Raw genomic sequence first — 24,815 nt, 5'->3', positions numbered from 1 at the left:
AAATTACATGAGTAGATTGTTTCCAGAATATTTTTTGTTGAAAAATGACGTACAAATGTAAACATTCGTACAGGAAGTTAACTCATGTGATGTCAGAATAAGTTTTTATAGAAAAATAATGAAGTTGATTTTTATCTATGCTGGACAGTATAATGCTTACTTTGTCTGTTTAAATTTACTAAAACTATTTAATGGTTAACTACTTTTTGAAGTTTGACGTTCATACTGGTAATCATGGTTGTGGCCGTATTTTACATTGCTTGGATTTTCTCCCTATCGCAATGGAACCCAGCAATTTCCTTTAATAGATCAGTTTTAATCTGCTTAAGAAGTTTAACTTGCGTTTGCTTCCAGAAAGCTATTATTCGCTTTCCCCGCATTAGGACAATTTAATTTAACATTGCCGATGACATCATAATTCATCCTTATGCGTGTAAACTCACTAAGGGAATATGACTTAGTGTTCCTATAGAAACCTTCATTTACCTTATACGATGTTTAATGTTGTTTCACATACATGTTAAATTATGCAGCAATCTTATGTTCTCTTCATAGAAGACTTGTAATGTATGTATTACCAGTTCTTTTGGTATAGTAGAATTTTGCTATTTTCGTCTATGTCTCCTCACAAACGAATATATTCTAACAAGTCACTTCTTAAATTTCGCACCTCTCTTATTCAATAAACACTGAGTTAAACTTGCAAAACTGTTTATTTTCTCCTTTCAATTTTTAATGCTTATTTTAGCGGGTTACCAAGCTATCAGTTTGGTCTCCCGGCTAAAATAGTAATGACAAATTTTAAAGTTTGCTTGACATTTTATAGGTGTGAAAGGGATTAAAATTTCGAAACTCCATATCAAAGGTTCCGACAAGAATAGGCAGAAAATCAGAGCTGAGACAAGAAGACACTTTCAGATTCTGTTTACATAATCAGTTTGATTGGTCACCTTCCTCTATCGGTTGAGTAAAGTGTCATTCAAGCTGATGTTTATTGGTAATTAAACTTATTTTGCAACACTTGTGCATATTTATCAGCTTTGTTTTTGTTGATAACAATTATCAACTTTTCCTGTGATCTTGATTTGAGAGGACATACAGAAATATGCTAAAGATTGGACATAATCTCTTGTGGGCAAGAAATGTAAATTAAAGTTTTTTATAAACACCACAAACACTTTGTAATTTAATAGCTTGATACCTGTTAAACAAATTTTTTTATTTACTGAAAATTTGCTAAAATCTAATCATAAGTAAGTGAAATTATTCTAAATATAACTAAATTGAAAACCTTTTTTTCCTGGCCATATCAACAATTCTGAAAACTTTTGGGTGCAAATTTTACAGCTTTTTAAACCATTTTTATCATGAAAATCACCTGTGTAAATTAGACAGGTATGCAAATTACATGGGTTTTTACAGTAAATGATTATATATATATATATATTATATATATATATATATATATATATATATATATATATATATATATATATAACATATCTTTTATCTTTTACTTGTTTCAGTCATTAGACTGTGACCTTGCTGGGGCACTATCTTGAAAATTTTTTAGTTAAATGAATCCGTTGTAGCACTTATTTTCTGTTAAGCCTGCTACATATGCTATCAGTCTCTTTTTGCCAAACTGCTAAGTTACAGAAACATAAACATACCAACACTGGTTGTCAAGCAGTGGTGGGGGACAACCACACACACACACACCACACACACACACACACATACATATATGTATACATTGCACTTCTTTCAGTCTTTCAGTTTCTGTCTACAAAACCCACTCACAAGGCTTTGGTCAGCTCAAGGCTATAGAAGAAGACACTTGCCTATGGTGCCACACAGTGGAACTGAACTCAAAATCATGTGGTTGGAAAACAAGCTTTTAACCACACAGCTACGTCTGCACCTATGTATATATTGTATACACACATATACAATATATATCATATATCTGTATGTATTTATAAGCAAAGTCACCGTCATCATTTAACATCCTTGTTCCATGCTGGCATGGGTTGCATGGTTTGACAACATCTGGCGAGCTCCATTGCCATGCCAAGCTCCAATGTCATATGAATGTGTGTGTGTGTGTGTGTATGTATGTACATACATATATATGCATGCATATGTGTTTGTATATGTATCATATTTGTATCCTTGAGTAGAACTACTTCAGTGTACTCAAATTATGTTTTCCTTCCAAAATATGGAATGCTATGTCTCCTCTTTACACTTCCTGAAATTGAATGACTTACATATTGTTTGGATAGAAATGATGAAATGATGATGTTAATTGTTGTTATTGATAATGCTAATGATAAGAATGATGATTGTAAGCATGCATATAAACAACCAACAATACACTTAATCACACCCATCTATACTGTATATCAGACTGTTTTGACGTAGTGTATAAATTTCAATTAGCTCACTGAATGAATAAATGACGCACCCTAGAACACATGTACATTTTGTCAAAAAATACTCCACTCCTAATACAATCATTAAAACTGTTGGGAATTAAAACTTCCATTGGATGTTTTCTGAGTGTATGTACCTATTTGTGTAAAATAAACACTTGCATGTGTGTGTCATCATCATCATCATGACCATCATCAACATTTAGCATCTCTTTTCCATGGGTTAAAACGTTTAAGAGGAGCTGGTAAACTAGAGAGATGCACTAAGCTCCAGTCCGATTTCTATGGCTGGATGCTCTTTCGGATGCCGACTACTTTACAGATTGTACTGGGTGTGTTTTATGTTCTTTAGCATGGGTGCCACCTACGTGTCACTAGCACAGGTGCCTTTCACAAGTCATGGATATACCTTTGACATGTCACTACCATACATATATATATATATATATTATATATATATATATATATATATATATTGTTTTATTCTTTTACTTGTTCATTTGTCTGCGGCTTTGCTGGAGCACTGCCTTTAGTCAAATTCATCGACCCCAGAACTTATACTTTGTCAGCCAAGTACATATGCTATTGGACTCTTTTCCTGAAACACTAAGATACAGTTGTCAAACAATGGTGGAGGGACAAACACAGACACACAAACATATATTTATATATATATATGTATATATATATGTATGTATGTATATATGTATGTATGTATATATATGTATGTATATATATATGTGTATATGTATATATATATATATGTATGTATGTATGTATGTATGTATGTATGTATGTGATTGTATGTATGTATGTATGTGATTGTATATATGTGTATATGTATATATATATGTGTGTATGTATATATGTATATGTATATATGTGTATATGTATATATATGTGTGTATGTATATATGTGAATGTGTGTATGTATATATATATATATCTGTATGTCTATATGTGTGTGTATGTATATATATATATATATATATATATATATATATATATATATATATATTTATGTGTTTGTATATTTATATATATGTATATCTATGTATTTGTATATGTATATATATGCATATCTATATGTGTATATATATATATATATATATAAAACTAATTTAGAGATGAACCACCATTTCACAAATCAGTCAATGAAGAACCCGTCAAAAACCATGCTGTGAGACATATAACATACAAAATTGAATATCATACAAAGAAAACATTCATCATAAAAATATTAATCTAAAATCAAATAAAGTATAAATTGGACAATAAAAATTTTACAATAATATAATGTATAAAAGTAAGTACTTGTACATTGACTACGCGCATTTCATGGCTGAATTAGAACTATATAAAATCATATAAGAAACCATATCCAAGTTCATTAGAACGGAAAATGATTTTACTCCCAAAATCAGTCACTCCTCCGGTCAAATTCCTTAAAAAAACCTAAAACCTAAAGGTTTAACTTACCTCATGATATGATAAGGAATAAAAAAAATAATAAGATAATAAAATAAGAAAACAATAAGGAATAAAAATATATATATAAAGAAACAAAACCTATATGTAATCCCTAAGTTAAAGGCATTAATATTATTAAAAGTTACAAATTAAAATTCAAATAGTGTAATATTGTGAACATGATTAATTCATTATGGAGAATGTAAATAAATAATTTGAAATGTTTTAACTGAGTAACATTTTGTGCAGTGGATCCTTTTCCTAGTATATATTTCACAAACCAGAGACATCTGTATTAAATTATTTCAAAATGTCACTATTTGGTCTGACTTCATTGTTACAACTTACATGACTTGATTCCATTACAAACCAGACAGTCCAGATTCCACTTATGCAGGTATTCTAACAAGGATTCTGGATAGTTTGTTATATTTGACTCAAGTTCAAAATTCTGGTATTATATACCGTCTCTTAGTATATGACAAAATATATATTATGATGGGCTTCTTTCTGTTTCTGTTTACCAAAATCCTCTCAAAAGGTTTTGGTTGGCAGATATTTACACATTATTTGTTATTGCTATCCAAATATTTTCCTATGTTTTGTAGTTTTTATTATTTTACAAGTTTTTTTTCTTGTTTTTTTTGTTTTGTTTTTTATTTCCCTTAGCTTGTTTTCTTTTCACAGTGGTTAGTGTGTCATTGTTTATATTTATCCCTCACCCTGAATGTGTCATTGTTTGTTCTCCTTTTGTAGTATGGCTAATTCATTAACTAATTTTTATCTTTCTGTCTCTTTCCCTTACTTCCCCTCCATAACTTGCACTTCTCCAGTGCTGTATTATTTTCTTCCTATTCATTCAGTTTTGTCCCACAAACACGCACTATTTGGCACCATTTCTATTACATATTTCCGCTACTATAACCAAGGCTACAATCTCAAATACTACTGTAGGCTGCCAGGAGGGATTTATTTTGTCGTGGCAGAGTAACACACCATGCTATGTCCACTTTGAACCATTATTGTGTGCTTTTTGAAAGAGCTAGTTAGTTGCAGCTCAGCTCAGCTGGTGTAATACATGAGCATGACTCTAAAATCAATTATGCCATGCAACGTCTGGAATCATTTAAGCTGCGAAGGGCCATCCTTTAGTAAATCTGTTGAAATTCTTATCATCCAACACTTGCAAATGTACATTCTGTTCCCACACATTTTATTCAACACTAGCAGTATTGCCCAGCGTTGCTTGGGTTTGTTTCGACCCTTTAGAATTGGAATTTTTGAAAAGTAAAACTTTTGCAGTATGTAGCTTGTTATTCTCTTTAAGTGAACATTTTTCTGGTTGAAATACACTGAAAAATGGTGACACAGCAGTCAAAAAATCATAAAAAATAGGGATTTTAATAGAAAAAAAGCACGTTTTTGATGTAAATTATTTTTGGTCTTAACATGGTCACTCTCAATTTAGTTGAAGGCTACCAAACCTGCCACAGACAGACAACTTCAGCTTTATATATATATAGATTTACTTAAAAATTGTAATATCACTTACTGCCGCTTGAACGAGAGTGTTACCTCTCTTGAAATAAAGTTTGTTGTTCATTCATACATTCGGCTTCTGACTTTCCTTCAACATTCTAAACAAAACTCACAACGGAACACTCCAGACAACTCACTACACTACCAACCAACTATAACAATAATAATGATACCTCTATGGTGTCACACAGTTACCTGGAAATAGTAGCCAACTTCAAATTACAATTTACTTGTTTTTAAATGAAAGGACACATTAGGTTTTGTTGTTCTAGATATGCTGAATAAATGGCAATCTGACCATGGCTAGAATGCCAATGAAACCATTGTATATCCCATCGCACCTTAGGCTTCCATCTGTCATTAATGACCTTAGATAAAGGTTCTAGTTGTCCACCCCACTGGAGCAGCATTGTCTGTGACTGAACAGTCCAAGGCATAAATGGCAGTCTCTGCAGCACAAGTTATACTTATGGGCTGACCTGGTGCTGTCAGTTCTCCCTCTCTAGTATAGTGTGTTCAATAGGATCCAAGTCTGGGCAGTATGACATGGAGGACAGCTTGTTGCCCTTGCAGCATGTGCCCTCCTTTTTGCATCATGGACGGATCCAAAGGAACAGCATAGCTATCACAATTTGGCACCAACATCACAAGAGTTGCTAGAGTTAGGTTGTAAACAACGTTGAACTGCCTCAGGGGCTCCAATTCCCAATTTTTCTTTGGGGTGTACACACAAAGCCTATCCTATGGATGGGTATAGCTGCAAGGCAGTAGTGGTTTGGAATCAGGGCTTTTCTTCCTGTAGGTGGGTTCCCTCCTACCACCAGGTTAATGAGTTTCATCTGCCTGACTGACTTGCTAATTAACCTATAGCTGGGACCCTAACAAGTGCTACTACTCCAGGTCTGAGAAGACTTGTGGTCAATAGTGTTTAAGAGGTAGTTCCACACTCCTCAAAACCCTGGAAGTCCTGAACAAGGACTATGTGCCTTCACGCCCCAAGAAACTGTTATCATAGCTGGAATGCCATTAATCATAGAGAAATAGGGACTTTTGATCACAGGTTTGCTTTATTAGGGTTGGTCTGGAACACAAGAATCACATGAGCCAAGGGGAGTATTTCTGTAAAGTTGCTCAACTTGCTTGAAATAGCAGCCAAATCTTTCCCCCAATTACATGCTGCTGTCTTTGAGAAGAAAGGAAACATTGGGTTATGTTCTCCTAGATACACTATATTTAAATAAAGGACAATATCATTATGGCTGGAACACCATTTAAACCATTAATATATATCACCACTACAGCATACTACACTGCATGAAATAACGAGAAAGCCTCTATATATCTCCTCCATGGCAGCCAAACCAGTCATCTTAAAAAACGAAAGAACCCATTGGATAAAGTAGTCCTATTCACTTCTATAAAGATGGAATGGTAATGGCTGGTGGAGTGCTTCAGATCATAAATCTGCTTCATTAAGGTTGATCTGCTCACCTATCTACTTCATACTAAGGAGCACATCACCTCATCACAACTATACATACACATCTGCACTACAATACAACTGTTATGACTGTGTGATGAATCTTGACTGGCATTCTTGCTGTGACCATTTCATCTTCTTTTCTGATTTATTAATACCCAGAACTGGTTATCCAGTATATTCATCCATTTTAATTCAGGTAAAATTTAATTGATATTTAGCTGCTGTTTCTAGCAGATTGAGCAAACTGTAACCTGCAGGCTGCATGTGGTTCATAGAACTTTCTGAATGACACACAAAAAAAAAATTAGTACCATGATTTTTTTTTTTTTTTTTTAGTGTGGCCCACCTGATGATGAGCCATGTTTCATGTGACCTGCTTCTCTTTGCATGACATAGATTTACAGAATTCAAGATAACACATGGCTGTGTGGTAAGAAGCTTGCTTCCTAACCACATGGTTCATATTCAGTCCCTCTGTGTGGCACCTTGGGCAAGTATCTTCTACTATAGCCTCAGGCTGACCAAAGCCTTGTAAGTGGATTTGGTAGACGGAAACTGAAAGATGCCTATCATATATATATATATATATATATATATATATATGTATATATATATATATATATATGTGTGTGTGTGTATCTATGTGTGTCTGTGTCAGTGTTTGTCTCTCACCATCACCACTTAACAACTGGTGTTGGTGTGTTTACATCCTTGTAACTTAGCAATTCACCAAAAGAGACCAATAGAATATGTACTAGGCTCAAGAAATAAGTCCTGAGGTTGATTTGTTTGACTAAAACCCTCCAAGGCCGTGCTCCAGCATGGCCGCAGTCAGATGACTGAAACAAGTAAAAGAATAAAAGAACAAAAACTTCACAAGAACGATTCTAGCTACTAGCTACTTGTGAACCATTCTTGATGTAGCTAGGAAGGTTCACAAGAACCATTTTAGTTACGTCAATAAAAATTTTGACTCTCCATCTCTCACTTCTCACCAATGCACAAAGTACTCAATACCTTCTTCAAAAAACTACACAAGCTTACTAGCAAACTACGTATTAAATCACATCACCTATGTAGTATGCAGTCATAACAAATCAGTAACATGTCATTTCCTCTGTAGAGTATCACCAGTTTCATATTAGCCATTCATTTTCAATCGTACTTTTTTGACCTTCCCAAATTTTCTCAGGACATTTATACTGTTTCATATACAAAGAGCATTGCAATTGTATCCTTTGGCTCTTCAAACACAACTGCATGACAACTCCTCTCTTACATCAGTCACTCAGAAATCCAGCTTTGAAATCAGAGTTAAAAGTAGTACTCACTGAAACCTCTGTCCGTTTCCTTTCTGATAATACAAAAAAAAAAAAGGAAAAACATCAATTGCAAACGACAAACACATGCAACATATCCAATTGACAAAATCACAAGGATTTACATACAGCACTTTTGCAGTATTCACAGCAGATGTAAAATGTTATTACGGAAGAAATAAATTCACATAAACGTACTTATAGTACATACAAGTAACGTATTTTACTAACAGGAAGAAACAATTATAAATGATGTATAAGCAATAAAACTGATTCGTCATGGAGTATGATGTCAGTTCCCCCCTTCTTCAAAAGCTTCACACCATATTATAAGAAATGACTAAACTGTTTACTTTTCACCAAATCATGCAGCCTATACACCATTCGCACAGACAATGTGCACCTGTAAACATCTTAGTCTGTTTTTGCAGCAAGTTACAACCTTTTGGCCATATCCAGCCAAAATATTCTTGTTTTATATTTAAACTGGTCAGATCTGGATTCTCACACCTACCCTATAATGTTATTCTAAAAATAAACAATTACATCATCAAAATCTCAAAGCTTTGAGATAATGCATGATTATTTCAAAACAATGTACCGTAAATCTTTGAGTATAATCTGCACTTTTCCCCCAAAATTTAAAGGTCAAAATCCCTAGTGCGTACTATATACGAGGTTAAAAATAAAAAATATTTTCTAAGCAATGTTCAAGTCTCTATTTACTGTCCAGCAATGTTTATTCAGACACATTTTGTGATGTCAGGCACGAAAATACCTTAAGCTAAGCCTGAAAGCAATGAAAAATCATCTATAACATGCAGTAAGCAACATTTATTAAAATAAAAGTATTCAGAACATAGAATATATGTGACAAAAATAATTTGCAAACATATTTACATTCCCATATAACAATTAAGAATATCATTATTGTATTATGCATGCGCGGAGGTGTTTGTTCGACTAGGTGCTGCTGGCTTAATTACGCATGATTCAAGTTAGAGAAGGGGTGCGTATTATACACAAGGCTTAGGCTTTTCAGAGGTACAACCCCCTAAAAGTCCCCTGCGTATTATACTCAAGGGCGGACTATACTTGAGGATTTATGGTATATAAATAAGCTTTTATTTGACAGAATAATCTGAATGCACATGTACAGCAGTCTGGAACACTACTACAGCAACGTCAAAAGAACACTATCTCTCTCATTCAGTCCAGATAAAAAATATAAAACAAAAACATACAAAAATAGCAAGTATATCAATAGTGTTATTCATCCTAAACATTGTGTTGGATTACACACAACCAATCCTTAAGTGTAGAAGACTTGTAGCTGTCACATTTGAAGCAAATTTACCTTTACTCTGCCTCTGTTGTGGTTACTTCCAAAATTTACCATCTTACAGAACAGTGGAAAGAGTACAGTTTGCTCAGAGTACAACAACTGCATCCCTGTACGTCATATGCCAGAATGTACAGTATGATCCTCAAGGAGACAGAGATATGGCACATTCAAAGCTATAGATCTATGGATTTCACCCTCACGTTTGGTTGACTTTCATGCCAGAGTTCCATTTTATCATAGTTGATCTAGGATTACAAATCAAAACATCACAATTCCAGACACCAAACATCTCTTACTACTTCACCTCACTGCACTATATTGCTAATAGAATACTGGATCTGTGAATTGAACTTAATGCTTCATCCACTACTTCCATACCATAAATCTGCTTGATCATAATCAGCCAGGGGCTAGACTGTAATTGCTTCAAATTTTGGCACAAGGCCAATAATTTTAGTGGAAAGGGGTCAGCTGATTATTTCAATCCCAGTATTTGAATGGTACTTTGTTTTGGTGACCCTCTAAAGGATGAATGGCAAAGTTACGGTTGGCATGAATTGAACTCAGAATGTAAAGGTCCAGAAAGAATAGACTAAAGCATTTTTTCCAACATCCTAACAATTCTGCCAGCTTGCCTCATTGGACTGCTTAGACAATAATAATGATAGTGATAATAATAATAATAATAATGACGACGACGATGACTACCACACTGTTACTACCTTAATCATCATTACTCCAATCAAAAACAACTCCATTGCAGATTTGAAATAGTAGGCAGATCTCTTTTTAATTAAGGTTTTTAATTTTCAAAAGAGAATGGCACATTCAATAATGTACTATTATATATGCAAGTATTCAAGAAAGGGATGGCACCTGAGCTGGACAGCAGTAGCAACAACAACAGCAACCACTCCATTTATTAAAACTACATCTTCAGAAGACCGTACAGCACCTCTTGCAACAAGCAACTACGTTATTGACTGTATGTTGTTCTCTTTAACTAGTTGAAGACATGGCCTATCTGGAACTCTGGATAGCAGACAAAGGGGATTAAAATCTGAGTTGGATCCTCAGTAAACACTTTTGTGAATACCAACTATCAAAGTGTTTATATCTGTAGATGGTTTATCTTAAAAAGAAAGAGGAAAACTATTTATGCAAGCTGAAATTGAGACTTGGTCTGAAGAAATGTACATAGTTTACATTGAAAAAATATATTATAATAATATTATGAATTCATTTGTATTCATATTAATATTAATATTTATATTCATTAAATGTATTCCTGTGTTGCATGGAGCACTGAATATGTAAATTCTTCTCTGGTTATTTAAACAAATGTGCATATGCCAGTTAGGGATGAAGGGGAATGATATATAACAAATTTATCTTACCAAGAGATGCAGATGTAGCTGTGTGGTAAAAAGTTTGCTTCATATCTACATAGTTCTAGGTTTAGTCTGACTGTATGGCATCTTTAACCAGTGTTTTCTACTGGGCTGACAAAAACTTTGAGTGGATTTTGGAAATGGAAACTGAAAGAAACTCGTGGTATGTGTGTGTGTGTGTGAAGGTACATGGCTTAGTGGTTATTTGGCTCATGATTGTATGGTCATAAGTTCGATTCCCAGCGACACATTGTATCCTTGAGCAAGACACTTTATTTCATGTTGCTCCAGTCCACTCAGCTGGCAAAAATGAGTAGTACCTGTATTTCAAAAAAGGGCCAGCCTTATCACACTCTGTGTCACTCTGAATCTCCTTGAGAACTACATTAAGGGTATGCATGTCTGTGGAATACTCAGCTACTTGGATGTTAATTTCACAAGCAAGCTGTTCCATTGGTTGAATCAACTGGAACCCTTGTCATAACCAATGGAGTACCAATACATAAATGTATGTACATGTCTAATCCATGCCAGCATGGAAAGCAGTCATCAAATGATGATGATGATGTCTATGTGTATGTTACTGCCTCCTTGCCTTGATTTTGTGTGATAATTGTAGATGAGTGTCCCCATCATGCAAGCAGTTACCAAACTTTGTTGCCAAACTTTCATGAAGACTTGTATGGTCATGGGGAAATGTTAGCTTACTTGGAAACAGGTGAGTGTAGGCAAGAGGAGAGGCATCCAGCTGTAGAAAATCTACCTCAACAAATTCCATTTAACCCATGCAAGCATGGAAAATTTAACATTAAAACAATGATGATGATAATGGTGATGACTACCCATAAATCGTTTATACTCAAGCCAATGATATACTAGAATAGCAGGAAAATTTACCTCAAATCATACAATACTGTCTTAGGAGAGAAGAGGATACATTAGGTAATGTAGTCTTTCATACACCTAAAAAGCAAAGACAGGATGTCATGGCTAGAATGCCTTTGATCATAGGTTTGCTCAATCAGTTTTCACCTAGGGCTAAACCACAGCAGTTATTCACACCACCACCACCAGTACTACTATTGCTGCTACTTTTACTATTAGTACTACTACTTCTGCTACTATTATTGCCACAGCTGCTGCTGCTAACAGTCTTAAAATGTTTGGATAAATGTTTAAAATGAATTTAATTACTTCAAGATTTGTCTAATTGCATGTAGTTTTCATTTTTCTTTTAATTTCCTACTCAGCTTCTTTCTTCCCTTTCTTTCTTTTCTTTTGTTTTGCTTTTTCTTCCCATTCTTTTCCTTTCTTTTGCTCTTCTCTCTCTCTCTCTCTCCCTCTCCCTTTCTCTCTTTGTTATTCAGTATTATATCCCACCCTACTACATTTAAACATATGTTTATGTCTTAAAACTAAGAACACCATGCCTTATAATAAAGACAGGATTTAATTTAATTTCTGTTAATATCTCTTGTATATCATGCATTTTGTGAACAATAGCATCGCTGGTTATAAGTTTTCCAATGGACCAATGTGACTCGAGTTGAATAAATACAAGCCCCTTTTGTTTGAATGCACCAGTTTCTTTATCAATGCATACATTTTTTTTTTATATACATCAGTGAAAGGTATACATTCATTATACACACACACTTACATATAAAACAGGCTTCCACACAGTTTCCATCAATCAAATTCACCTACAAAGCATGGGTCAGTGCAGTAGAAGACACTTGCTCAAGGTGCTGCATAGAGGGATTGAACCCAAAAATATGTGGTTTTAAAGCAAACTTCTTAACCATTCCAAAATCAAAAAATAGGATGGTTCTGGCTGGAATATCTTTAGTCATAGACTCACTTAGTCACTGCTACAATCTGGAACTAAACTACAAACCATTTCAATAATAATGGGTTTTCTTTTTGATAATATTAAGAATTTTCAGCTTTATTAGTTTCAATACATTATATTGCTTTATTTAGCAGTATTACAAGTGTTCAGAATATTTTAATATTGGCATTCAGAGGGGCATCCAAACCATGGTGTACAATGTAGCCCTGTGGTTCACTGGATCCTGTTAAACTATCAAATCCATACCGGCATGAAAAATGGACATTAGATGATGATGATGATGATGATTTACCAGTCTATCCAATTCTATTCAGTTTTTGATACAGTTTTTAAATCATGCTGTTTATAAGGGATTCAGTTATACACTAACAACATTTTCACACTAGTGGCAAGCTGGCAGAATCGTTAACATGCTGGGCAAAATGCTTAGCAGTATTTCGTCAGCTGCTACATTCTGAGTTCAAATTCCACCGAGGTTGACTTTGCCTTTCGTCCTTTTCAGGGTCAATTAAATAAGTACCAGTTGCGCACTGAGGCCGATGTAATCGACTTAATCTGTTTGTCTGTCCTTGTTTGTCCTTTCTATGTTTAGCCCCCTCTGGGCAATAAAGAAATAAACATTTCCGCACTAGTCATATACAACTTGGACTATTATGATGCATTTCTATAGCTGAACATAGTCATCAGGTGTTTGATATTCCTCTCCTTCAAGATTCCTCTTGGACAAGGATACCAATCCATTTCACGTTAAACCACCAGCTACTGCTGTTAGTATTCATTTTCAGATGAGTTGACTGGAGCAACATGAAATGAAGAGCTTTTTTCAAGGGTACTTAGTATTAGTTCAGGAACCAAATATTAAGTTCATGAGCCCAAAACCTTAATTTTAAGGCCACTCATCTTCTAAACTGGTAATATGTAATTAAAAAAAATGTAATAAAGTGTTCTCCTGATGAGCTATTGCAATTAGGCATCCAAATGCATGTGGAACATACAGTGCTGAATTCCAAATAGGTCAGGTCAGGTGTGGGGGCATGTGCTGTTGCAGCAGGTTGCTGCATTCATCATTTGTCAGTATATTCCTGGGTCCTCTCGGATGACCTGTCAAGCAGAGTCCCAGTCAGTTCCTATCTCCTCGAGATACCTCCTCATCTACTGTATCTATATGAAATGTTGTCACCCACTATGAACCATAAATCCAGTCAGATCCTCAGTGAAGAGAATATGGTGAGCTTGGTCTAACTTGGAAAATTAAGCAACGTGGTTAAACAGTCTGAACTGGTGCTCCTGAATCATACAAGTAACAGGACGCATCTCAGGATATGTAGGAACTAAATATTTATACAGGTGCTTATCTTTTCAACTAAAATAAATTTAATTAAGGTAGAGGTAGTAATTGTTATTGTTTAGCCCTAAGTAATCCCTGAGTGAGGAGACCTACGATCAAAGGCAGTCTAACCATGACCTTCAATTCAGGCATAATGTAATCTGGAAGTATACTAATCTATGTGACCGTCCTTATTTTGTATTTTTAAGATGTTAAGGTGTGTTCTATTTCTAGCCATTTGAGTGATCACATAGAGTAGAGATAGTATTAGTGAGGGTGATGTGCCTGTTAAAGTGGTGAATGAAAAAACATTACTGGTGCTAATGTTTGGTTGTCTAAATTGAATTGTGATGTTTCTTTCTCTGTTGCCTTAATATATATATATATATATATATATAAATAATAAATATTAGGGAATAAATCCAAATTTACAGGGAAAAAATCAGATTTAGGATTAAATCGATTTTATAGTAAAATATTATAAAATATTATTCGAGACAAAACCACTATTTTGCAAAACAAACAAGGAAAGACTTAATCAATACATAAATTTTAATAAATAGTCAAAAAAACCGCCACTACAATCGTTTCTTGTCTTGATCGACAATCTTCAGGTGGACTTCCAATCTAAAAAATAATTCAGTGTCAAATTATGAAGTTTGACACTGAATTATTTTTTAGATTGGAAGTCCACCTGAAGATTGTCGATCAAGACAAGAAACGATTGTAGTGGCGGTTTTTTTGACTATTTATTAAAATTTATGTATTGATTAAGTCTTTCCTTGTTTGTTTTGCAAAATAGTGGTTTTGTCTCGAATAATATTTTATATATATATATATATATATATAAATCAATGCTACCATATTTATGATTTGCTACTCCCTCCTCCCTATCTTCATCATCATCATCACAGGCATACCTCATCATCATCTTCATCATCACAGTTATCAGCCCAACGGTTACCTACACCACCATTATTATTTGTATCCTCATCATCACCAGTTTGCTGTCTACTTTCCCCGTGTTTCTAATCAGAAAGAAAAAAAAAAATATAATAAAATTGAATGAGAAAGAATAAAAAAAATAATAAATCAACACCATCAAAAAAAGCTCCTATAAATTTATAAGGCTCCAAAAAAGAAAAAGAAGCTTAAGTGATATAGGAAAGTATTCTGTGACCTTGTCTTCCATTTTTATTGCTCAGTTCTTGGATTGTATCCAAAAATAGAGGGTGTATTGTATTGAGTGTAATACTAAGTTTTTTTTCTTCCTTTTTTTTTCCTCTTTGGCAAACTTCCATAGCGTTATATAACATTCTCTTTTCAAGCCAATAATGAAACCTCCATGCAGTCATTTAACTTGTTAGAAATAGCAGCCAAATATCCCTCAAATCGTACATACACTCCTGCCATAGCGAATAAGAGATGTTTAACAATGAATGTAGTTCTTGATACACTGTGCCTTTTTTATTCTTTTTTACCTTCTTATATCTTAGTCAGGGGCGAGGTCAGTGCCCCTGGTGTTTTTTCAGGGTTTCTGAAATTTGTAGAAGAAAGGAAGGAAAGAAGGCTGATTCTTTTGCAGGGCTTCCAAAATCGGCTGGGGAAGGAATTTAAGGGAGGAAGACCTGACCAGAATGTCTGCACTGGAGTGGACTAAGCACAAAACACTCAGTGCCAGATGGTGTTGGTAAAACAGAAGTCGAATAAAGTCCTGATCATAGGTCTACCAAATGAAAGTAGATATATCTTTTACCTATTGTTTGTTTCAGTCATTAGACTGCAGCCAAACTGGGGCACTGCCTTGAAGGGTTTTAGTTGAACAAATTGACTCTTATGACATTATTTTCTTTTTAAAGTCTAGTACTTATTCTATCAGTTTCTTTTGCTGAACTGCTATGTTACAGGGACATAGACACACTAACACCAATTGTCAAGTGGTGATGGTAGTGGGGGGACGCAAACACAGATACAAAGACACACACACAAATACATATACATACACACACACACACACATATATATATATATATATACAGTGTACATTTATATGCATTTATATGAAAAATATATAGTCTATTGACTAATTTTTCTACACGCTAGGCCACTGGTAGTAAAAATTTCTAAAATTTTTCTTACCCTGATATTATTCATTTTATATATATATATGGTCTCAGGTTCAGTTCCACTGTGTGGCACCTTGGGCAAGTATCATCTGCTATAGCCTCGGGCATGTGTGTAAATGTTTGTACTTCCTAATATACATACATACATATATATATATATATATATATATATATATATACTTGATGGTGTCCCATAATTCCTGTTCAAAGTTTTCCAGGTGTTTATTTGGTGGTGGAATATATATATATATAAATGAATAAATAAATAAATGGAGTTGAACAAAGATGTTAATAAAACTATTTTACTTTCGACATATGTTTCGAAGACAACATGGTTTTATTCCAAAGGAATAAACAGTGTAAAATGCAATCTTCTCATCAGGAAAGAATTGAATTTTCCATGTTAACGGTAAACATAGGATAATTCATTCACCCATTGAAATATATATATGACAGGCTTCTTTCAGTTTCTGTCTACCAAATCCACTCAAGGCTTTGGTTGGCATGAGGTGATAGTTGTAAACACTTGCCTAAGGTGACCTGCAGTGGGACTGAACCCAGAACCAGGTTATATAACTACAACAATAACAAGATTATTTTTTTTACCCTTAAATCTTAAAACTACCATATTAGATAACATATAAGACTCAAAGAAGATTAAAAAATAAAAAGTCACAGAAAAACCACCTCATCTCCACAATGTGAGATTGAGCTATATTACATGGATTAATAGACTAACAACTTTTCTTCTGAATTTGTGCTGCTGAAATTGGGGTGAATGTAATATACTCATGCATTTTTTACACCATCAAATATATGATAGATCGTTAGCTCCTACACACATTTTTTTTCTCTCCTTGTTTTTTTCTGTGTATCTTTCTGTCGAAGAGCGTAGGCTTGAAACGTAAAAGACCTTTTCTATTCCTGAGCGCTATACTAATACATTTGTTTGTTTGTACTCCACCTGCCTTCGTCTTTTGTTTATTTTCGTAAACTTTCCCTTTATATATATATATATATATATATCAATGCTTCTAGTTCTCTATTTTCAGAATATCTGTCTAATTTTTATACAACCAATGTGTTTTATTTTCACAGTGGAGTAGAAGAGGTCAATTATGAGAACAATAAATCTGTTTACGATGTTGACTTGATCTTATTCAGTTTTTATATAACCAAGATAATTTTACTTTTCATGATGTTATCAAGCATGGATAATGTTTTTAATTTAATTTAATTGTATGTATACATGTATGTTAATGGGCTGTAAGTGATAACATTGCTCATCCCAAAAAGCAGTAGCAATAAATATAGACAACATACACACACACACACCATAATTCATTCAGTCTAAGCCAAAACTGGCTGTAAGTTTCATCAAATGCGAAGCCATTTCATCTGATATATTGATATATATACTGGAGTAAGCACATAAATGTGAAACAAGGTGGGAAAAAGAGTACTCAAATATCAGTGGTAGAGTAATATGCTTTATTCTAACAAAACTGTCCAACAAATGGGAACGTGAAGCTCTGAGTAACAGTTTTTGTGATATTTCTGCTGCTTTTAATAAAGTTAGGAAGGGCATCCAGCTGTAGAAACTTTGCCAGATCAGATTGGAGCCTGGTGCAGCCTTCTGGCTTGCCTGTCCTCAGTCAAACTGTCTAACTCATGCCAACATGGAAAGCGGATGTTAAATGATGATGATAGATAGATAGATATACAAGGTCTGATCAATAAGTATCCAGACTGTTGCCATAGTAATGAAGCTAAAGCATGCAGAGTGAAGTTGCTTGGCAAAGATTGACCTTGAACTCTGCTGTGCATGCACATACACATACATACACCCATGCATAAATTCACTCACACACACATTTACATATATGTATATAATTGGCATGACAAAGACATGGCAGTTGTTAATATAGTTCAAAGTTGTTAATGTGATCAAATATTTCGTTTCCAGATAACTATATGATAAGCAATAATAAATCTCTGAGCGAGATGTGAGCAGTAGCAGCACAGAATCATGAAGTATACTTTCCACCTAAATGTGGCAGACCCATAGGGGACGATGCTTCTGTTGTTTATAGCCCCTGCCACATGCTGATGATGGGTTACTACTCAGAAACCCGGGTCTGTGTGTATCACGTTGGGAGTTTGAATCCTGTACCGGGCTGTTTGTTGTGTTCTTGAGCAAGACACTTTATTTCACATTGCTCCAGTTAACTCAACTGTGGAAATGAGTTGTGACATCACTGGTGTCAAGCTGTAATGGCCTTTGCCTTTCCCTTGGATTACATCAGTGGCGTGGAGAGGGGATGCTGGTATGCATGGGCGACTGCTGGTCTTCCATAAACAACCTTGCCCAGACTTGTGCCTTGGAGGTTAACTTTCTAGGTGCAATCCCATGGTCATTCATGACTGAAGGGGTATTGCTGATATATATATATATCTCTTATTATAAAAGGCAGATTTTATCTGCCTCCCTTTGGGAGTTATACAAATCTACAATATAGGATTTCTTCAATTACAATTTACCTAGCAATTTTAAGAGTACAATGCATCGCGTCATGCCAGGTCCAGTTTTTAAAATTTAAACTCCAATTAAGCAAAATTTACAGAAAACTTACATTCTGGTGTGTGTGTCAAATGCTTTTCTTAGTCTGGTTTTCACCACACGCAAACACACACACAAACAAAGGGAGCGAATTGTTTCACTGACGCTATCACCCTTCTCCTCCTTTGTCTTTGCAAGTTTGCAGCTATTAAAGTGAAAACAGTGAATCCGACAGCGATAAAGAAAACGAATTGGTACCTGAATGGAGTGAATATTAAAAAACTGTTTCTTTCGGTGAGTTTTCTGAAGAAACTGGACCAAGCCACAGACTTTCCCAGAAGAGTAAAGCCTTAGACTATTTCTATTTACTTTTTCGAATGAGCCTATTTGAAATCATTACGCTAAACGTAAACAAACCGAAAGAAAGGATAGTTGGTTATTTCCCACAACCTTAAATGAAATTAAGGCCTATTTTGCCATAAATATTATTATGGGTTACCCAGAAAGTTACCCAGAATAACAAATTCTATCGTAAAATTTTGTTGTATACCCAATTGAATATTAGCTAATAACCCATTTTCTATAGCGATGTTTGAACAAAATTTTAATAATTTTACAGAAAGTTACCCAGAATAACAAACGAGCCCTTCTGGGTATTAGCATGAGTCTACGATTTAAAAAAAAATTACCATCATATTTTTCCATTTTAATGCATTTTTTCGCTTTTATATAAGGGAAGTAACTCTCTAAAAATATCTACGATGTGTCAACGATTTAAAGAAAAATTTACCTTAATTTTTTTTCAATTTTTAATGCATTTTTTTGCTACTTTTTGGCTATAACTCTCTAAAAATGCTTATATAGTTATTTCCCTTACAACCCGAGCAACGCCGGGCGATACTGCTAGTCTTATTATAAAAGGCAGATTTTATCTGCCTCCCTTTGTATCTTATAGAAATCTACAATATAGGATTTCTTCAATTACAATTTACCTAGCATTTTTAAGAGTAGAATGCATCGGGTCGTGCCAGGTCCAGTTTTTAAAATTTCAACCCCAATTAAGCAAAATTTAGAGAAAACTCACATTGTGGTGTATATGTCAAATGCTTTTCTTAGTGTGGGCTACAGCACACGCATATGCACACACACACAAACGGAGCAAACTGTTTCACTGACGCTATCACCCTCATTTCTCCTTTCTCTTTGCAAGTTTGCAACGATTAAAGAGAAAACAGTGAATCCGACAGCGATTAAGAAAATGAATTGGCACCTGAATGGAGTGAAAATTTAAAAACTGTTTCTTTCGGTGATTTTTCTGAAGAAACTGCACCAAGCCACAGACTTTCCCAGGAGAGTAAAGCCTTAAACTATTTCTTTTTACTTTTTCGAATGAGCCTATTTGAAATCATTACGGCGGAAACGAACTGTTACGCTAAAATGTAAACAAAACGAAAGAAAGGATAGTTTGTTATTTCCCACAACCTTAAATGAAATTAAGGCCTATTTTGCCATAAATATTATTATGGGTATCAGAAAGTTACCCAGAATAACAAATTCTATCGTAAAATTTTGTTGTATACCCAATTGAATATTAGCTAATAACCCATTTTCTATAGCGATGTTTGAACAAAATTTTAAAATAATTTACCATAATTTTTTTCCATTTTAATGCATTTTTTTCACTATTATATACGGGAAGTAACTCTCTAAAAATGTCTACGATGAGTCAACGATTTAAAAAAAAATTTACCTTAATTTTTTTTCCATTTTTAATGCATTTTTTTCCTATTTTTTGGCTATAACTCTCTAAAAATGCTTATATAGTTATTTCCCTTACAAACCCGAGCAACGCCGGGCGATACTGCTAGTATATATATATATATATATATATATATAAGAATGAATGTTTTTATATATAATGAACGTGAAATACAGGAAGGGACGAACACGGAACACAGACAAATCATTCGAAGCCTTCAATCTTCAGTCAGACACCGAATCATCATAGCAAATTTCGGCTGTTTAATTCTGATATTTGCTCCAACTCGGCCAGCCCCAAGAAAAAAAACTAAGCTGTAAGCATTAGATTTCTTGGTAGAAGACAGGAATGTGAACGCACAAGACGGATGTGAATACAAGAGACGAAAACGAAATTGAAAACAGTAATGAATAAACAAAATATATATAACGGTGGTTGTCATACGACTTTAGACCAAATGAGACAAAAACAACAACAACAACATAGCTGGCGTAGAAATAATTACCGTTTCGGTAGCGGGGACACATGTTGGTCGAGATACGAAGGCCAACAGAAGGGTTTCAGAAGCAGCAGGTCGCAGGAGAGAGAGAGAAAGAGAGACAGAGAGAGAGGGAATCAAAGAGGGTGGAAGGCAGGGGACAGAATCAGTGACCAAGAGAAAAGGAGAAAGAAGGGATTAAGGAGGATGGGAGGAAGAGGGGAGGAGGATGGGAGGAAGAGAGGGGAAGAATCGGAGGGCGCCAAAAAGTTTGGTGAAGAAGCAATGGCGGGTAGGAAAGACAGTGTGTATAGAAGTCGTGCAGGGTTTAATATATATATGTAGTTTACTGTTTAAATGTAAGATCAACAAAAAAAGGACTCCATGCAGTGAGAGATAAATATTTAATGTACATAGTATAATGATATGAGCTAATTTTTTGCTTGGTGATGTGGGTCTAGACAGGTTTTTATAACATGGCTTGTGTCTCCAAGCAATTCTCAGGCTTTGAGCACTTGGTCTATTCAGTTTGCGAATCAGGACATTGGTACAAGAGAAAACAAGAAGGTAGAGGCAAAAAGTGGAAGGGTGAATAAAAAGGTTTTTATTCAATTTGTAAATCAGAATGCTGGTACAAGGGAAATCACAATATAAATTTGAGAAAAAAGTGGATTCAAAAAGTGGAAGGGTGAATGAAAACACAATCTTTGCATTTACCTTCTTCTTTTTTCTTCTGATTTCTCTTGTACCAACATCCTGATTTGTAAATTGAGTAGAACATGTGCTAAAAGCCTCAAGATTGCTTGGAGACACAAGACATGTTATAAAAACCTTCCCAAACCTCACATCACCAAGCAAGAAACTGTTGTTGTTGTTGTTGTTGTTATCATCATCGTTGTCGTTGTGTGTGTGTGTTTGTGCCCCACCACCACTTGACAACCAGTATTGGTTTCTTTGTGTTCCCATTCCTTAGTGGGTCAGCAAAAGAGACCAATAGAACAAATACCAAGTTTAAAGATAAGTATTGGTCTCAATTCGTTTGACTAAACCCTTTAGTGCAGTGCCCCAGCATGACCGTAGTCCAATGACTGAAACAAGTAAAACATAAAAGATCAAGATGAATAATCAAACAAACAAATTTAAAAAGCACAAAATAAAGATTTACTTAAGTACCCTGTCTACTACTTTCCTGTATAAAACTGTTGTTTATCGTATAAACCTGTTATGTTGACATCAAAGAGATAATCTCTCATTTATTTGCTCATGATAACCTGATGCTGGTCAAACATGTTGGTCAGCTTTTCAATGTGGGGGAGTGCAAAATTGTTTCTAATTGTTAAACTAACATCTTGTTCCTTGACTGAGTTGATTAACACAGTTTTCTTGCATTCTGTTTTCTTTTTTTTTCTTGGGCTCGTGTGTGTGTGTGAGAGAGAGAAAGAGGAGGGAGGGAGGGAGAGAGAAATGGTGGAAAGGAATACAGGGAGGCATGGACTGTTTCTAATCTATGAGGATTTGGTAAATTGAAAAATGTGATACAAACAAATCTAAAGACCCAGAGTCCTAGACAGTTCAAACACACACACACACACACACACACACACACACAAAATTCCCAAAGGAGTTATTAAGGATGAGAGAAAAGTGTTTTTTTAGATAGGAATTAGTTAATCTCAAGTGACTGAGGAAAATAATTTTGGAGGTATTGAATCAACTATACTTTACAAATAGATAGAAATACTTATAGAGGACTTGAATTCATGAACAAAACTTTTATTGTGCAGCATGTTTTGGATATTTCATTTTTGCCTTTGGTTTGCAAGATTGAACTCATGTGTTGAAACAGATTTTGTTGTATCTCAAAAAGGTCATTATGCTAGTTGATTGATTAATTAATTTCTTAACTGATTTATTGAATGGTTAATCAAGCAGCCAATTAGTTAATTGGTTTAATGATGAACTACTTGACAGATAATAATTAAAGAAGTGAAATAGAACCAGTATGTGTGTGTGTTTATCATTGACACAATGGCCCTCCCAAGATACAACAAAATGTTTTGAATACTTTCTTTTGTAGACCATGACTAATTGTCATTCTAGCACTGTAAGCTATACTAACCACATAATATTTCTATTTTACTGATGTGTTTTAACCAGTGAGGCAGAAGTGAAATGAAAGGCTTTCATATAGTATTGGACGGCACATTTATATAAAAGTTTTGTTCTTGAATTCAAGCCCACTTTAGGTATTTCTATCTCTTTGTGAAGTATGTCAACATCTCCAAAATTATTTTGCTCAGACACTTGAGATAAACTGATTCCTATCTAAAAAAGCACTTTTCTCTCATCCATTTAATATCAAGAAATCAGAATGCAGCATCGTTCCTTCTTATGTCTTAGAAGGCATTTTACATCACTTTTAGTTATTACGTTATTTTATCTGAGATGTTACAAAATAAATACAATTCATTCTTTTGTCCAATTGGCAGGAAAATTAACATTAACTAGATATAAAATATATATTAGCAACAGGGTCAGTATTAATGCTGAGGGGTAACATTTATCACCACTTAAACATGGATGGTCTGTTAGAACAAACTATACTGTGGAAGATGAGCTCCTGGATTTTAAGAACCTTCCGGTCCTGAGAACAAGGTGTCATCATTCCACTTTTCTCCTTCTTTGTACAGCCACACCTCGAATACTGCTGCCCCCTGTGGTCTCCCCATACAAAACTAAACATCTTGAAAATTGAATCACCCCAGAGGGCATTCACTAAACAAATTAAAGGCATGACTGATCTCAATTACTGGGACTGCCTTAAAGCCTTGAAACTCTACTCTCTCCAGCGCTGCCGCAAGCAGTACATCATTTGTGCAATGTGGAGAATATACTACCAATATTGCCCAAACACTTCAAGATTCAAGGCTGAAACCATGGGCCATACGTGCCCTGCCCAATTCAGGACCACAGCATATAGGTACACTGCAACACAATTTCTTTTCCTCAACAGGCCCTGCCCTGTTTAACATTGTCCCAAAACTGATCAAAGAGGAAAAGGATCCCATCAACTTTAAACGGAGTCTGGATAGATTCCTTCAAGGAATACCAGATAAACCACCTATACCTGGATACAACTCACTCAACAAAAACTCACTACTTGAATGGACCATGATACCACAAAACTTGACTTAAAAAGGATTTAGATAATACTAACAGGTTGTGCTATTAAGTTAGACATAGCTTGGACCAATCTTTGGTTGAAACATATCTAACTTATAAGTTTATATATATATATATATATATATATATATATATCCGTAATAATGAAGGGTGAAATTAATTAATTTGGAAAAATTATCAATTACACCAAGTAGTCTTCGGCATGTAAAAGCCTCATTCGAGGAAAATTTAAGTAATACTAAGCAATAAGGGTTTAGCAACGAGTTGCCTTACCACATACCGAATTTAGAAATAGCAGTCAAAGGGTTATAGCTATTTCTTCTACTAAAAAGGGAGATCTCAGTAAAAACAGCATTGGAAGGCAGACACAAACAGGTAAGAGAGAATGAATTGACTGCAATCTATCATACATTTTTTTAGTTAAAAAAATGTATGATAGATTGCAGTCAATTCATTCTCTCTTACCTGTTTGTGTCTGCCTTCCAAATGCTGTTTTTACTGAGATCTCCCTTTTTAGTAGAAGAAATAGCTATAACCCTTTGACT

At 34.6% G+C, this 24,815-nt stretch overlaps 1 protein-coding gene and 1 long non-coding RNA gene across 2 annotated transcripts in view; one reads left to right on the top strand and one right to left on the bottom strand.

The window, feature by feature from the left end:
* LOC115212653 overlaps window positions 1-24,815 on the top strand; it is a 219,029-nt gene that overhangs the window by 32,387 nt on the left and 161,827 nt on the right. The gene's annotated exons all lie outside the window — the stretch shown is intronic.
* Window positions 3,744-8,491, bottom strand: LOC118762581. Its single transcript, XR_004998338.1, has 3 exons — window positions 8,481-8,491; window positions 5,671-5,676; window positions 3,744-3,900 (listed from the first exon to the last, which is right to left on the bottom strand). It is a non-coding gene; the product is annotated as an uncharacterized LOC118762581 (long non-coding RNA).

This window comes from Octopus sinensis, linkage group LG1, assembly GCF_006345805.1.
Source record: "Octopus sinensis linkage group LG1, ASM634580v1, whole genome shotgun sequence".
Lineage (NCBI taxonomy): Eukaryota > Metazoa > Mollusca > Cephalopoda > Octopoda > Octopodidae > Octopus > Octopus sinensis.
The sequence above is the reverse complement of the archived record's forward strand: the minus strand, read 5'-3'. Positions and strand labels throughout refer to the sequence as shown.